This window comes from Anabrus simplex, chromosome 6 (genome assembly GCF_040414725.1).
Source record: "Anabrus simplex isolate iqAnaSimp1 chromosome 6, ASM4041472v1, whole genome shotgun sequence".
NCBI classification, from domain to species: domain Eukaryota; kingdom Metazoa; phylum Arthropoda; class Insecta; order Orthoptera; family Tettigoniidae; genus Anabrus; species Anabrus simplex.
In genome coordinates, this window is record NC_090270.1 from 32,294,949 (window position 1) to 32,311,606 (window position 16,658).

Consider the following 16,658-nt stretch of genomic DNA (forward strand, 5'->3'; position numbering starts at 1 on the left):
CATTAGTCATTCAGAAAACTGGCATTATTTCACATCAGTGGAAAATGGAATTTTGTTCTACGTCGCACCTACTCAGACAGGTCTTTGGCGACGATAGGATGGGAAAGCGCTAGGAGTAGGAAAGAAGCGGCGCTGGCCTTGTTTATGGTACAGTACAGTACCATAATTTGCATAACGTGGATATTGTAAACCACGGAAATAAGTTTCAGGGCTGCCCACAGTGGAATTCGCACCCAGTATCTCCCGAATGCAAGCCAACAGCTACATACGTTGAATGGCGTAGCCAGTTATCTATGTGGGAATAAATATAAACCGACTTATTATAATTATTGTCTAAAACGCACGAGTCTACAGTCGTAGTATTGAAAGATACGTTCTGACAGTTCTTACGGAATTTGTTATTAGCAGTAAAAGGGAGAATAAGAATAATGGCAAGAGATATAACTAAAGCAATTACAACCCCTAGCTTAATAGGGATTGACCGTAGAATACCATAAGCAAAAGGAATATATGAACCTGGCTGGATGTGCACTGGTGTTACTAACGGGTTGGCAGGTGTGAAGTCATCAGGATATCCGAGTATGTAGTAGTAGTAAAATAGCTACTATAATGATGAAACTAAAAACATCCTTAAAGGAATGGTAGTAAGGGTGGAAGGGAATTTTATCTTAATTACTATTAAGACCTAGAGGGTTATTTCAACCTGTCTGATGAAGAAAGAGGAGGTGAATTATCCATTTTACTGTCTGCCTGGGTGGAGAATGGGAAGGAGGGTGTGTCGTTGCCATGGAAACTTCGGCGGCTCCAGTGCGGTTGCCATGGAGATAAGCCTGCTGGCCGGCTCGTGTTGCTTGGAGTTACCAAATCTCTCACAACTGAGAACCCAACGGTCTGAACGACGGAGCAAAAGCGCCGCAAGCGAAGGGAAGGTGAAAGGAATGCAGACATGTGTCAACGCCGTGCAGTGGCACATTCCTCCAGCCGTATTTGCCAAAATGCTTCTTTTAATGTAGAGTAATTACCGCCCGCCGACAGTTGGACAACTCAAAAGCATAGGGTGAGACAGAGAGGGCTAGGAAGAGAGAAGGGTTAGGTGAAGCAAGGAATAGTGGTGAGGGAGGAAATTTCAACGTAACCACTTTCCACAGCCCAAGAGTGCCTCGCACAGGCAGAGCACCGAAAGCGGTGTCCGGACATTCCGTACCACTTGAAGGGTCAGTCAACATTGGTACAACTTGACAAAAAGCAAGTTTTGTGCTTGACTTCCCTAGTTCTTTCTCCTAATAGCAAAACTTTGAGTGCTAATTTCTCCTGACTCGCCTGCTTTTTTCCATTTCCGACCTCTCAATAGATGCGCATGATCACTCTGAAGCGGACTGTAACAATATCTCAATTTCGATGAAAAAGTAACTTACCTGGTTTTTTCTCCCGACCCTTCACTTGTTTTTTGAAGGCATTTCGTACCACCTAGGTCATTATCTATCTGCCAATTGTTTTCCCTTAATCCCCAAATATTTAAGCCAGGACAATCCGTTCCACCTGATATCAGATTGGATTTCCATTTCCACACTAACGGGCGTAATGAGCCTAAGACATACACTTTAGAAATCAAACAAAAAATATTTTAGAATATTTGCTGAAGGAAACTTCTATATTATTTTAATAATTGCCCTTTAAACTATACTTATTTACATAAATATTATCATAAAGTCGATTTCTTGAAGTATAAATCCTGAAACAAAACAATGCAATAGAAATATACGTCGTGTTTGTGCGCAGTGTACCTGACGAGCATAAGGATGGATAATATTACTATTATTGTGAATATTCATAAACTACTGCTTTCTTTCAGTATCAAGTAAGGCCAATAAAATATTCTGATGAACTGGCCGATATGGAATTGAGGGTCACGCGGAAACAGGAAACTACTTAAAGGTCGAAGTAGCTAGGTCCCCGCGAATGACGAATACGGGATAAGTAACACGTGCGCCATTCGGATCAGTTCCGTGCGGAGGCTCCTGCGCCACTAGTGGACAATGGATAGATACACAAATGAATACATTAATTAGTATATCTTTTTTAGTTCACAATACTTCCCCCTCTCTCTAGTGGTACGGAATGTCCTCTCCTAAATATTGAAAATCATACCTGATTTATGTGGTATGAAATGTCTGGTGGTACGAAATATCCGTGGTACGAAATGTCCTAGAACCACTGAAAGAGACCCTACTGCACGCAATTCTATAGAAGATGGTAGTCCATCAGAAACGATGAGAGTTTCAAGGTTGTGAAGTATTTTCAGCAAACTTCTGTTCCTCAGTTATTCTAATTGGGTGTCTTTGAAGTCTCCTGATGTTGTCTCAGATGGCTGACGAGTCAAAAATAAGTCTCCACATCCCTACTCCACGAATGTTGACCAGTTGGCCAATTTGTAAACTAGTGAGAGTGAATGCGAAGGATAACGAGCAAGAGAAAAAGCAAATGAGACCGAGTAATGACTTGACAGATGACTGACAGCTACAAACAGCTGACGAGTCAACATAGCAATGTCTGTACCTTGGAGCTGGCATCATTCAGCTTCACTTGGCAAGACTGTGTTTTCAGCAGAGCTCAGAATTAATAATGTTGGAGGAGAATACCCGTTCGTTTCCATAAAAGGTTCAAATTCGCCTACTTATTAATTTTTGCTAACATTTGAACATCGTTTAAATCCTTCCATGGTCAATTATTAAAAGAAATAAGTTCAGGTCAAATATGTATTTTCATTATGTAGACTTATTTTGATTTCTTTGTGTTATTAGTTACCACACAAACACGCATTATGACTAGAGCCCTGAGCGGATGTATCAAATATTATCCGCATCCGCACTTCCTTCAACCGAACCCACATCCGCATCCACGAATGGTTATCCACGGATATTGTAAATATTTAACTGCAGTATACTACACCTAAGGTATTGAAATGGATAGATCTGTTAACATAATACAAAAGGCCTCATACCTGGCACCAGAATCCCTACAGTCACAGGTTTACGGGGATTTTCTCTTGAGACAACTGCCGACGTATTGACCTTCCTTCTATTAATTGCAAGTAGGAGCCAGTTAGTCTTAGGTCAGATTTACGGAATTTATGGTCGCAAGTCTCTTTATATATCACCATAACAATAAGCAAAAGAAAAGAATATTCCTGAGTGAAAATCAATAAACATTATTTAGAAATCATCAGCAAAATTATCCGCAGTGCCATACAACCTGCATCCTCCAAGAATTAACGTTGTGGATATCCTCGGATAAATCCGTGGAAATCCGCATCCGTTCAGGGCTCTAATTACGACAACCATTCTTTCAATTTGTCACATAATAATTAATAATGATACTATCTTTTTTGAACTCACACTCTAGTGACGTGACGTATCGTCTTGAATAGAGTACGACGTGTTGTTCTAAATCAGATCATTTATATATATCTGTGTAGTTTTTTTGTACATAGTTTGCATTTGTGACACACTTATTTCCTAATCATAATGAAAGTACCTTAGAATTGACACAATGTAGGAATATTACAAAATAATTCTTGCAATATTCATTTTGTAAATATATTTCCATAAGCCCACAATTTGTATATACTTATTTCTTACTTTTCTTGTTTCATTGCTAACTATCAGATAATTATGTATTATTATTTATCATTGTTCATTATAACTATCTGTATGGCTAATATTCGTACATCTGTTCAATTTCTGTAATAATGATCAAATACTTGTACTTGATTAATGTAGCTTTCTATATGCTCATAGTTAAGGAATTGATTCGTATAATTTGTAATATTACTGTATGATTGATATCATTACAATTATTATGATTTCCGTAAATGTCCCCCTGTGGGTGGGGGCGGTAGAATAACACACACGGTATCCCCTGCCTGTCGTAAGAGGCGACTAAAAGGGACTCCCGGGACTCTGAACTTTAGAGCGTGGGTTGACGACCACGGAGCTCTCAGCTGAGTCCTGGCATTGCTCCCACTTACTTGTGCCAGGCTCCTCACTTCCATTTATTCTATCCGACCTCCCTTGGTCAACTCTTGTTCTTTTCAGACCCTGACGGTATTACGTATGGAGGCCTAGGGAGTCTTTCAATTTCACGCCCTTCGTGGCCCTTGTCTTCCTTTGGCCGATACCTTCATTTTTCGAAGTGTCGGACCCCTTCCATTTTTCTCTCTGATTAGTGTTACATAGAGGATGGTTGCCCAGTTGTATTTCCTCTTAAAACAATAATCACCACCCATTTCCGTAAATGTTATGTAGGCCTGTTAGTAATTGATCTGTCGCCGTCTATTTTAACAGGGGAAGTATTCCTGTTATCGACGAAATAAATTATTTAATGAATAAATAACACATTTCACGCACAAAAAATTTCACGTTCTGAAATCCATTAAATCCAGTGGCGGTCGGTGACAAATTGCTGGTGATGACAACAGAAATAATAATATTGATAATAAAACTAAATACTACCGATTAAATTATGATTCACTGTACTCACATTATTGGTGATGGGCTGATGGATCCTTAGTGAATGACTTGGTAACACAATGCACATCCCTCAATAAAGTGATACTCTCCTTCATATTCCAGTCACCGCCCAATCGGTCACTCCTTGAGAAAGAGCTGGATATAAAAAATTCGCACTATCGACCTGGTGTTTAAAATATTGTTGTTTGTCCAACCCTTCTCCCGTTTCCCTACGGGGTCGGGTATGAGGTGAGATGAATCTGTCGTGGCGGGTTTTGGTGTTTAAAATATTAAGTTAACGAATTATCTTCTTCGTATGATACACTGTATACACGCACAGGCCTATAATACGGACTAACTTAAAATTTACAATATGCTTATTCCATTTCAAGTTAAATTCCCCTGTGGGTGGTGGTGGGGATAGTGTTAACACCCACGGTATCCCCTGCCTTTCGTAGGAGGCGACTAAAAGTGGCCCCAGGGGCTCTCAACTTGGGAGCGTGTGTTGTTGTCCATGGGGCCGTCAGCTGATTCCTGGCATTGCTTCCATTCACTTGTGCTAGGCTCCTGACTTTCATTTATCATAACCGACCCGCCTTGATCAACTCTTGTTCTTTTCCTACCAAAGAGTATTAGGTTGCGAGGCCTAGGGAGTCGTTTATTTTCACGTCCCGCTGTGGGTGGGGGCGGTAGAATAACACCCACGGTATCCCCTGCCTGTCGTAAGAGGCGACTGAAAGGGGCCCCAGGGGCTCTGAACATTGGAGCGTGGGTTGGCGACCACGGGGCCCTTAGCTGAGTCCTGGCATTGCTTCCACTTACTTGTGCCAGGCTCCTCACTTTCATCTATCCTCTCCGACCTCACTTGGTCAACTCTTGTTCTTTTCCGACCCCGACGCTATTAGGTTTGCGAGGGCTAGGGAGTCTTTCACTTTCACGCCCTTCGTGGCCCTTGTCTTTCTTTGACCGATATCTTCATTTTTCGAAGTGTCGGATCCCTTCCGGTTTTCCCTCTGATTAGTGTTATATAGAGGATGGTTGCCTAGTTGTACTTCCTCTTAAAACAACAATCACCACCACCACCTTTTATTTTCACGCCCTTCGTGGCTCTTGTCTTTTTTGGGGCGATACCTTCATGTTTCGAAGTGTCGGATCCCTTCCATTATTTTTTCTCTGATCAGTTTTATATGATGGTTGCCTAGCTATACTTCCTCTTAAGACAATAATCACCACCGCCACCACCACCACCACCACTTTCAAGGTTAAGGTATTGTCTGAATTTATCCTATCAGGTGAACATTTATGATGACATAATTGGCATCGATGCGCCTTATATCAACTTCATACACTTTGTTTTTTATACATGTTTAATTTCGCTATGGACCTACCTAACTGCTTCACTTTTAGTTATTACCATATGATAACGTAAAAGGCGGATTCATGAGAAGAACGCCCGTAGAATTCATGATAAAAACATATGAATAGCTCTGTTGTGACAAGAAGGTTGTTACACTCTCGAGTTCCCACGTGGTGATGGCATTTTCGATTCATTTTAATGAATCAATTCATTTGATTCCCTTCACGTTACTGAATCGATACAGTGAGCCGATTCGCGGCTCATTAGAGTCATCGATCCTATTGCATCTGTGTAGTGTGTACTGATATGACAGATGCAACAACATTCAATGCTTGCTGCTGCCATTTGGTCTTCATTCTATGAACTTCTTTCCTATGCGTCATCTAATTTTCAGATTTAGTACTATACTTGCTTATTATATTACAGCACAAAACTTACGTAATAATAATAATAATTACTGACATAACTCAAATTGTATACACTACCTAATGGTTTTCCACAGTTCTCTGAAAGTCATTACTCATATATATAGAATTAGATGTAAAATACCTGTGTCCACAATAAGTAGTCCACATATTAACTATAAATCAAATAAGTTGCTTTACGTCGCACCGACACAGAAAGGTCTTATGGCGACGAAAAGATAGGAAAGGGATAGAAGTGGGAAGGAAGCGGCCTTGGCCTTAATTAAGCTACAGCACCACCATGTGCCTGATGTGAAAATTGGAAAACACGGAAAACCTTCTTAACGGCTGCCGACGGTAGGATTCAAACCTGCCATCTCCTGAATGCAAGCTCATTGCTACGGGACCCCAAACGCACGGCCAACTAGCTCGGTCATCTTTGAGAATGTACTTTTCTATCAGCAGAGGATTTTTTTTTAATCGTCATATTTTGTATAGGCTACACGAGATGTACAGTAGCCCACTGGTTTTCTGATTAAACATCTTTTTATTTAAGCTATTGCATCAGTCTGCTCACTTACTCACTGTCCACTAAGACCGGTGACCACGTGATTCGATTACTGTATTGAAGTATTGTGCAATGATGCGACATACGAACTGAGAGAATACCGAGTGGTTCTTCCGAATATAAAACAGACAATTTCGAGTGGTCATGAGCATGACTCATAGTCAAAGGGTAGGCTAGATAATGTTATTGGCTTTACGTCCCTCTAACAACTTTTATGGTTTTTCGAGACGCCGAGGTGCCGGAATTTAGACCCGCAGGAGCTCTTTTAAGTGCCAGTAAATCTACCGACACGAGGCTGAGCACCTTCACATACCATCGCACTGAGTCAGGATCGAACCTGCCATGTTGGGTTTAGAAGGCCAGCGCCTCAACCGTATGAGCCACTCAGCCAGGTGGGGAGGCTAGACAGCTGAGTTTAATTAATTGTCGATCGTCAACTAGTTATAAAAATTGATTGATTAAACAAATACGGTAAATAGAATAGCCTAATAGCCTACCTACTTACAAGCTAGCTACTGGGGAATTATGTTTTGACTACCTTTTCAACACCGCAAATAAATCAATCTATCATTTAAAACTCCCTGTAAGAAGAGGACAGTGTATGCACGTGGGTATTATTTTCAAATGAGCTGAGCTCGAGAGTCCATTATAGCGTACGATTCTTTCAGTGTACCATGGCTCTGTATATATTGCTTCAGAGGAAGTTCGGCTCCCCGCCAACGTGCAGTGTATCGATAATGAACCGTGTATGTGTTGTGTCTCACTGATCCGTGACCGCGTACGATTCTTTCGGTGTGACATGGCTCAGTGTATGTCTCGCTGGAGCGGAAGCTCAGCTCCCTGCTTGTGTCCAGTGTGTCGATAAGGAGCCGTGTGTCTTGTGCCTCATTGAGCCGTGATTGCGCACGATTCTTTCAGCGTACCATGATTCACTCTGTCTCGCTGCAGCGGAAGCTCGGCTCCCCGCCAATTTCCCGTGTCCCGCTAGTGCGCCATAAGTGCGCCACTGAACACTGCCCACTGCGAATCAGCGGAATTGTGTGCCGTGAGCTCGCCGTTCCTGTGAATCGATTCACTCGGACACTTGAATGATTCGATAATAGCCAACACTAGTTCCCAGGCTCGGGCTCTACAGGCAAGATCACATGCGCGCTAACATTTTCTCGCCAGGCCAAAGCCGCCAGACAGCGGATCTACGGCGACTGTCACTCGAATACGAACTGTTGCTGTGGGAAGTTGTTAGCCTACTGAAGATTTTCGCTGTTTAACCATATCTTATATATTTTACGGGTAAATTACTGTTTTCTTTTTCATGAATCTCGGGAAGGACATGTCACTGTGTCTTTATCCCGAGAGCCGCCCCTGTCAAAACACATTCTCATAGAAGGAACACGCAAGCAAACTTCATAATGAAATTCATAGTATATCAGTCGTATATTCTTTTTTGACCTGACTTTGACCGGTGAGAGAGGCAAAAATTGAATGTTTAAAAATAAATTTTAAAAAATGCGTTCGTCGAAAGTGATCAATATCTCATTTTCACAAGTAGCAAGTCTAACAACAGTAAGATGTTATCATGTGATGCAATAGCGCCCCCATCTTGAGATACTAAAATCACAATACAACGCAGCTGACTACTAGTGCAGCTCTGGACTACGGTGCAGCAACACTCCGTACGAGGTGTCGTTTTATTTTTCTCAAGGAGTTCGACAAGTATACGGTGGAAAGAAAAGTTATATTTTATGGGTTCAAGTTCCCCTTACACATTTTAGACTTTTAAAGGAATATACTGTGTTTGATTGATCTTAATCCCTGTTCTGTTCCGCAAATCAACTGAGCTGAACATCCGAAACAGAGAAACGTTACAAAACAGCTCTGTTACTCGCACTGTGCCAACAAATGTTATGCGTGGACTAGAAGCCGACAAAGGGATATTTTTAAAAATGGGAAGTCGATTATTTTAATTAAAGTATCCGGTATTTTATTTTACACAAACGAAATACTAGAATTTCAATACTGCCAAAAGGTAAATGAGTTTAGAATTATATCTACACTTCTGGTTCGTTTGCTCAAAGCAGATAATCTAACTTCGCTTTTGTTTCATGTTCACACATGCCTGAATTCCTATGTATTGGACAGATAATTGAATTGTGGAACAGAACTGGTATAAAGTACTGTAACCATGACGAATATAAGAACAAGTGTGAGGACTCCTCGAGTTCACGCGCGCCCCGCCAGGCAGCGCTCGAGTGGGCAAGCTCCACAGTACCGATCAGCTGGTCTTAGGAATGATGGCAGAGGAAATTTATTACTCCGTACCTGTTAAGTATATACACTGCCTTTTAAAAATTATGAGATATTACAATTAAAATACCACGGCAGGGTACAATGGAAACAATCATACATCCAGCATATTAAAACAAACACCCATGAACTAAATTAGTCGGTTACTGAACTTTCGAAAGCCTGCGTGAAGATTTGGCACCAAATTAGGTAAAATGTGAGTCACTGCACCTGGACGTAAATTCCATCTCACATGAGAGATATTCACTTCTTCAGCATTCACTATAAATTTATCTGATTTTACTATCAAATCATCAGAGAAAAGAACATGAAAAATACTGCTGTTACGCGTTAACTCAGTATCACTCCGTGGAATAGCTTTGGCCCATTTTTCAAATTGATTTCTATCCTCCGGCGGTGAAAAAATTCGCATATCATCAACTAGTCCACCATAGCCTGACTTAGAGCCAGGCACAAAACAGTACGACATGCTGAACTATTCAATCAATCAATCAAGCCACATGCTTGAAGTTCACAACACACAATGAACATAGTTTAGGAACTGAAAGCAAAGAACCTTCAACTTATTCATTGAAATATCTCGCACAGTAACGTCTCCCGAACTTTTCTATACCCGGGTTGCCGGGACTACTGGAGCACGTGTTGGATATAATCGCTTGCAGTGCTTGCAGTGGCGGGACCACAAACTACCATACTATAATGGCTGAGTCCTCACACTTGGTCTTATATTCGTCATGCTGTAACTGAAGGATAGTTGTGCTATTCTGATACTTGTGTTCTATCATTCATCTCGCAAGTCCGGTATAAGACAGTTGATAGTCAACTAACTTAATGTTAGTGTCTGGCCGCTTTTTCATGCTAGTTCTAACTGACATGTATCAAGCAAGGTGACTTACCCGTGAGTAGACTTGGGCCGTATTGGTCGAGCCACTTTTTCTATTTTCATTTTTTTTTCTGAATCTGTTAACGCAAATAGCATATTAAGTCACAGGCGGTATTTTTTCCAGCCTCCTTCATCATTCAATAACTAGTAAGCACTAGATAATATACGAGAATAAATAAAAAGTATTCAGTTCTACAAAGAATCGATTTCTAGAACCAGTCCTGCGTGATACCGTGTTACGTGAAATAGCGTCTGGAATGAATGTAGTGGTCTTATGAATAACCAGATCACCATAGCCCCTTAAATCTGGTCAGACGAGAAAGAAGACAGCGTCCGACGAATCGAAGAATGAAAGTATTCACTAAAGAAAGGAAACCATGTTTGTACTTACTTGTGAATAGCTCCTCAATTACATCTATTCTATTCGACCTCTCTTGTCACCTCCTGATCTTTTCCGACCCCGACGGCATTAGAAAATTCTAGGCCTAGGGAGTCTTACCTTTCCACGCCCTTCATAGTCCTCGACCTTCATAGTCCTCGACCTTCTTTCGCCGATACCTTCATTTTTCGAATTGTCGAATCCCTAGTTGTAAATTACTTCTTCTTAAAATGATAACCACCACCGCCACCACCACCATTGATAATAATATTACTTGTTCTCGGAGATACAGAATCACTTCGGACTCGTACGGCTACAGTCAGTGGATCACAGTTGGTGTCATAGCTATGTAATCTCGTCTTCCATGCTACTGTAGCTTTGTCCTGAACTTCTGCCTAATAATATAAAATTTTTGGAATGAAATGTCATGTCAAAGGTCCGTATTCCACGTAAGATTGTAAACAGATTTACTTCTTATTCCAAGATTTAAAGTCACGTAAATTAGAAAGTCTGTTTCTTTTGCCCGCTAAATCTTGAAAGCAGTAAATTCACTCCCTTCGTGAAGCGCAGACACATTTACGATCCACATTTCTTCATCCTGTTCCTGAGTGGACACATTCCATAGTTTTACCTATTCATTCACGTGAAAAATGCTTTCCTGAGTAATGTTATAAGCTGCTCCGTTGGATCAACGGTAGCATATTGGACTTATGATTCCAAGTTCATGATTTCCAGTCCAAAATCTCAGCACTTCACGTCATTGTTGTCAGCTTTCCAAAAGGCTCTGGCAGAGTGTGATCAAACAAAATTCAATTATCTCAGCCGCATAGTAGAATAGCCTACAGTTTTCGTTTCTAGATAGCAGCACCAGATTACTGAGAAACAAAAACTATATTGTCACGTTTTAAAAGTGCCAACAGGCAACGAGGAAGCCTCCGTTGGCTAAGGGGGCAGTGCGCTGGCCTCTCATCGCTGGGTTGCGTGGTTCAAATCCCAGTCACTCCATGTGAGATTTGAACTGGATAAAGCGGTGGCGTACTGCGGTTTTCCCTGTCATCTTTCATTCCAGAAACACTCTCCAATATAATTTCATTTATCGGTTTTTAATCATTGCTCCAGAGGAGTGCGACAGGCTTCGTCAGCCAGCACAATTCCTATCCTCTCCCACTGTGAGTGGAAGCGGTAGAGTAATATCCATGGTATACCCTGCCTGTCGTAAGAGGCGACTAGAAGGGGACCAAGGGGCTCTGAACATTGGAGCGTGAGTTGGCGTCCACGGGGCCTTTAGCTTAGTCCTGGCATTACTTCCACTTACTTGTGTCAGGCTCTTCACTCTCATTTATCCTGTCCGACCTCCCTTGATCAACTCTTGTTTTTTTCCGACCTCGACGGTATTAGAGCATTCGAGGCCTAGGGAGTCTTTAATTTTTACTCCCTTCATGGTCTTTGTCCTCCTTTGGCCGATAACTTCATTTTTCGAAGTGTCGGACCCCTTCCATGTGTTCCTTCTGATTAATGTTATATAGAGGAAGGTTGCCTATTTGTACTTCCTCTTAAAACATTAATCACCACAACCACCAATTCGTATCCTTGCCGTTAGATGGGGGACTTCATCCATTCCATTCCTGATCCGGTTAATTGACTGGAAAGAGGCTGTGGATTTTCAACAGGCTACGAACTGTCGAAATTGACAAGCAGGTAGCATAATTGCCGTCAAATCAAAGTACCTGCATACGGTGGCTGAAGTCATAGGATACCTCACTTGATTTACAATTGGCTTTACGTCGCAGCGACATAGATAGCTCTTACGGCGACGATGGGATAGGATAAAGCTAGGAGTGAGAAAGAAGCGACCGTGGCCTTAATTAGGGTACACAGCCCCAGCATTTTCTTGGTGTGATAATGAAATCCACGGAAAACAATCTTCAGAGCTGCGGATAGTTGGTTTCGAACCCACTATCCCCCGAATGAAACCTCGCAAGTGCGCGAAACTAACCGAACTGCCAAATCATTCGGATCGTTTTAGTTTCAAACCATTTGAAAATTTACTCGAAACCTCCACATCCACCTCCCCAGTTTCCAGCACTATCTACGTAATTTAAAACCCCATACTTCTCCAGGCCCCCACCCCATCCTCAACATTAACATCATCATCCTTAACGTTTTATGTATCTAATAATTAAGATGAATGTGTGGGGAGGGACTAATACATCATATCAGTTGAATTATCATAAGTGATCAGCTGATGGGGTTTACGGATTGGCAGGTGGAAGTTAAAAACAACCACACTACACATACGCGCTCATTAACCCATTCAACTCTCACACTTCTAGCCTCTTACTCAACATACTATCATCAACAAACAATTCAACACCAACTTCACGAACTTTCGTCCCGACACCTATTCTTTGTGCCAAGGAACTTCACATCCATTCATCAACAAATCATCCATTATAAACTTTTTCACTGCGCATCCATATTAATAACTATCATCCACATTCCGGAATCACAAATAACCAGCAATTAAATCTCAAAGAACACACTCTCCTTATTTTACCACGAGGGCGAGCATCCTCTCTCCAAAAAAATTAACACGGCCTTTTAGCCGTCTCACGTTTATTTCACTCCCCTCTCCCCCTCCTTCAACACGTCCAAATCTCTCAATCATTTATGGGTAACGAATGAAAACTTGTCACCTGCATACGCTTATACAGACGTGGTATCACATATACCTAAGTGTCAAAGAATAGGGCTGAATGCGGTCAGAACACACGCTTTTCGCCGTCTGTCTTAACAGTGGACTGTGTACACCCTCATCACATTATTTTTTATTTGGCTTGGTGACGCCGCAACTCTACCATCGCACCCAGCCGAACCAACAAAGCATATATGCCAGACACCAAGTCGGAAGTCGGCCTCCCAACATGTACACCTGTGTTGTCCTGGACGTCCAACAATCCATCACTGAAGACACCATCCTATCTGAACTCAGCAAGTCTGGAGTATACTGCGCCGCAAGGCTATATGAATGTTCCGTACCATCAAACGACTTCCTTCTTCATTTCAGCATATCCACCGACCGTCACCATCTCTTCTCGCCACTGGTGCACAAATCTGCCAACGCCTCCATAGCATGGAAGACATTCCCAGCAATATTTTCGAGCAACTCCCGGACTATTCCCCTGATCCACCTCCTTACACACGTCCGTCACAACCTTTGTCCTTTCCTCACACCACTATTACCACATCCACTACTACAGCCCTCACAACCTCCCCAGTTCACACCTCCCTCACAACTTCGCTCACGACTACGGTAACAACCCATCCTCTCCCTATCATGACCACTACTATCACCACGCCTCCCACTCCTACCTCATCAAGTCAACAACCAGCGCCTCCAACTGACACTACCACCAACATAATGCCTCCACCATCGACGGATTGCACCTGCGTCATCCGAGGAGTGGACCCGTTCTTATCCAACGACGCCATACTTCAAGACCTCCGCCAGACAGGAACACCAGTTCGCAGAGCAACTCGGATTTTCAACGCTACAGGACCTACCCACCTCGTACGCCTTCACCTACCGACTCCGGACATCGCCCAACATTTCATCAACAACGGGATCCATTTTCAAGGCCGCCAACATCACATTGAACCATCTCGCTCTCTTCTCCAACCTGCTAACCGATCTCACACACTCCGTCGCCGTCCCCAGCCGGCACCTCCTTCCCTTCCACCGAGTCCACAAATCCGTTTTTACCCTCCTCCACCTGGTATTTCTCCTCCAATACAACCCCACTCAACCCCCTTCACACCTTACTCACTTCCCTGCATAACTTCTCCTGTATCTTTCACATCTTAGCCCTTTCCCTTACCTCTAGCAGTAACCCCACCTTCGCCCCACAGCCGTTGTATCCTCCTCCTACATACTTCTAAATCTGTGTAATATCTTTTGTACTACTTTGTAACCATCTATGCTAATAAACTCACTCAACGAACTTCAATACTTAGGTATAGGCACAATTCCTCTCCCATCTCCTATATATTCACATCCTTTACCCACCGCCTTCTTCCGTCACATCTCCCCAACCCGCCCGCATCTCTTGGCCAGAGAGAGGGCGTTACCCTCTAGGTGGCCCGCCCCACCCCTTCAGGGTGGGGAATGAAAACATTTAATAGATAGATAGAAATAGGGCTACCATCAACTTATGGTAGAACAGGCCACTAGATGACAAATGCTTAAGTCATTTTAAGCGGTACTCGATTTAAAACAAAGGACGAGGTGAGAGAGGGAGATTTATTAAAGAAATAAATCATCTGTCTTCCAACGAGCGTGACCATTTGGATCTGGAATTTAGTTTCAATTTCAATGGAGTTTAAAAAGATCAAAAATGGCAATTTAATTGTTAATGTGTTATCTTCCTTTTTCCAGGGTTTGTGGGGGAGGAATGTTAGTCACGTTCTCAAGTATAAATGGAAACGAATGATATGCGGAGAGTCCCTCAGTATCTGTATTAATATTTTTTTCTAACTCGCAGAATGGAACTTTTTAGGAAGGTCGATGTGTGACTAGGGAGGGTGCCTCTGGCTCCGAATAGCAGACCTCTGACAATCCACCGATCGATAGGTGTTTTATACTTGGATGACTGGTAAGGCAAGCACGGAAGATAAATAGCTTGCTTTTCTACGTCCATATCCCGAACCTGATTTAGGTCTCTTTCAAAGCGAATGGTGGAATCCAAGACCATTGCTTTAATGTCCTTTCTGTTGATGGCTATGATGTCAACCCTCCGATTAGCGCCATCGGCAGAGATTTAGTGAACCTCCTCGTGCACCTCCCATTCACGCTGTCTCAAGCCTTGAGCAATCGACGTTCTTACACGATGGTGGCGATGGTTGCGCATTAGCTCAGTGCTCCGGCAGAATCCCTGCACATGTCCAAGGGTATCTGTCTCATTGCAGCCATTTTGGCGGCAACGGGTTGTGTTGAATGACCTGCCGGGAAACGACCTGACTGCGGTGAGGTTGCATGACATCTTCACTGCGTTTATGTATTCAGAAGAGGACGGAGGTGATTTATGAGTTATCCAGGAGTTTGCTTAAGAACAGTCTGAATATAACACTACTCTCTTTCCTTTATGTGGTAGCTGGCACCACGACTGAAAGGATCTATTTCTCATAATTCCACGTAGTTTTCTTCCGTCAATCTTTGAAGAAAGACTTTACTTTTTATGTCAAGTCTGTGGAGTGCCATATCTTGTTCTTCAGGTAACTTCCCTACGTATGGTAGATGAACATCCTGAACATGGAGTAAGCGATTACAAATATTGTAATGCTGTATACTGGCTTCCCATTCTGTGCAAATTATTCCCATCCCTCTGACCTTTCTGCCACTATACAGCATCGAATTTGGAGTATCATCTGGCAGCATCATTATTTCTTTTACAGAACTTCTTATAATTTTGTACAGATCTTTCAGAAAAGTGTTTGATAGTTGTGTCAGTGGTGCACATTGTAGAGGATAGATCAAACCCGGCCAAACAAACTCGTTAATAATCTCGATCTTTTGCTCTGGTTTTAGAAGCTTTGTTTTTACCCGATTATTTAAGTCAGAAGTTATTGTGCTTATTAGTTTATGTCTGTCAAGAGAAATTTCATTGTTGAAGTCAGTTCCTAAATACTTGATTCGTTCATTGTTTGTTTTTATCGATGGCATTTTTGATCCTTCGAGTGTAGTGACGTTTCCTTCAGTTAATTTTCCTTTCTTCAGGATTATATATTTGGTTTTAAGAGGATGGATATGTAAACCAATTTCTTCAAAGCTGCTTTCAGCTAAATTTAACAAAGTAGTAGCACCACTTTCGGTTTTGCTGAAAGATAACGGCGGTAGATCATTAGATAAAATATAGCCATAACGTTGGCATATATCATGGTCAGTGAGATTTTGTATTACAGTATTGATTGCTAAATTAAACAGCAATGGTGAGATAGGGGACCCTTGAGCTACGCCACACTTCATTTCGATCAGCTTCCACTTGAACTGTGTTCTTTATAAGAAATGCTTCAATTAGTCTACATAAGTTTCAGATTGTCGAAGAGATCGTTTGAAATATTCATGTTCGATAGAGTCAAATGCTTTTGTGACGTCTAAAAATGACGCAACAATCTATTTTGTTACGTTTGGCATCCTGGAGACAACCATTCACGAAGGAAGCGTTGACATGAGCTCCAGGTAATGGCACGAAGCCACGC